The sequence below is a fragment of the Cyprinodon variegatus genome, unplaced genomic scaffold (assembly GCF_000732505.1).
Source record: "Cyprinodon variegatus isolate N-32 unplaced genomic scaffold, C_variegatus-1.0 Scaffold1839, whole genome shotgun sequence".
NCBI lineage: Eukaryota > Metazoa > Chordata > Actinopteri > Cyprinodontiformes > Cyprinodontidae > Cyprinodon > Cyprinodon variegatus.
In genome coordinates, this window is record NW_015152292.1 from 14,273 (window position 1) to 15,946 (window position 1,674).

The 1,674-nt window shown below is 37.1% G+C and overlaps 1 long non-coding RNA gene across 1 annotated transcript in view; it reads right to left on the reverse strand.

The window, feature by feature from the left end:
* The window catches only part of LOC107104671, a 6,278-nt gene that overhangs the window by 3,399 nt on the left and 1,205 nt on the right, over positions 1-1,674 (reverse strand). Inside the window, exon 2 of the long non-coding RNA XR_001482276.1 lies at positions 1,512-1,571. This is a non-coding gene — a long non-coding RNA (uncharacterized LOC107104671). The remainder of the gene's footprint in view (positions 1-1,511; positions 1,572-1,674) is intronic.

Consider the following 1,674-nt stretch of genomic DNA (forward strand, 5'->3'; position numbering starts at 1 on the left):
CCTTAAAGGGGAACGCTGTTTTTTTTTAACATTTGGCCGTTGATTTTACGTTAATACATCATGTTCTATGAGTTTTGTGTCATTTGGAGCCGTTCTGAAGATATTCCGTTAGGTTATATCCAAATAACGTCTTCCTATGGGTCTTCTTAAAGCACAAACTAAACTGTTCATCATTTATTCTTTATGGTACACCAGCATTCATAACATGTAGGGAAATCACTGTCACCCAGACATCCACGGTTATATTTTTTATATTTTGAAAACAAAGCGGCGCGTGTATGACATCATCCGCGTGTGCCGGCTACCATTCATTCATCCTGTCCGCTGAACAGCTGCTAGTTTTCCTCACATGCCTGGAAGATGTCTAGTGTTGCTACCACAGATGATCTCGCTCTCCAAATGGAATTGAACGATTCAGATTAGCTAGAATGAATAGAAGGGGTAGAGCGTAGCGATACTGCTACATCACCATCTCTTCATCTCTTCAAAGCTGTGCAGCCCTCAGCTGTGTGTGTGTGTGTGTGACATTTCTGCTAAAATATTAATAAAAAAAACGTTTTGAAGTTTTTGTCAGGTGTATTTTTCCCATACATTCACTACACCTAAATAATGAGATTAATTCTAGCTAAGAAAAACAGACTAGTTTTAAGCCTTTAAATGAACTGGTACATTTGCCTTGTTTTTAAGCCAGTTGTATGCTTGTTTTGAGCAGTAATTGGTTAGAGGACATTTAATTCTAAGCATTAAAAATGTGATGGTTGATTGTTTACTTTCACAAAGTGCAAATTTTATGCCAATGTCTTTTCAATTACACTGAACGTATCGTGAAGTGTGGCGGCACATTAACACCAGTGTGGCAGATGCTGTGATAGCAGCTAACCAGCGAACCTGCCTCGTTAACAGCTGGCACTTGATTTTCTCGGAATTCCATTCCTACATTCCGACGTTTGATGACCTCTAGAAACATTTCTTTATATCTTTAAAACGAAAATGTTTTCTGCACAAACGTAGCACAAACGTTTCACACCAATTTCATCAGATTTGAAGAAGGTGGGGGGGGCAACTTCACTCAGGTCTGAAAAAGATCATCTACTGCTCTGAGAATAGTTGCTTCTACAGAGTCTGATCATCATTATCCCTGGAAAATCCCAACATTTGATTTGAAATCAGAGGGATGAGAAAATTATGGATCAAATTGATAGATTTATGTTTTACATCATTTTATAAGATGTATTCTCTTTTTGGATAAACTAAAGCTGAATAAATGAGTAGAAAATCTAACAGATTTTCTACAGTTTAAGTTAAAAAAATGTCTTATCTTTTTTTGATGGTCTCATCTTCTGGTTGTTAAATTAATAAAAAAAAATAGTAGAAACACCTTGTGGACCATCAGAACCACTAAAGTCCACAGATGCTCCATCACAGGGAGAATCTTGGACTTCTTGATTCAATAGGTAGATTTAACAGAAATTGTGACACAAATAAAAAAAAGCAGATTGAATGTGGTTCACCTTTCAGACCATCATTCTCATCCTTGATCTCGCCTTCCTCCGTGTGTTCCTTCTTTTTTCCTGTAGAACAGAACCAGGTGTTAGTCTGATCCATCAGGTAAGAGATAACTTAAGAAAATCATCTACTGCTATCAGAGTAACTGATTCTACACAGTCTGATTGT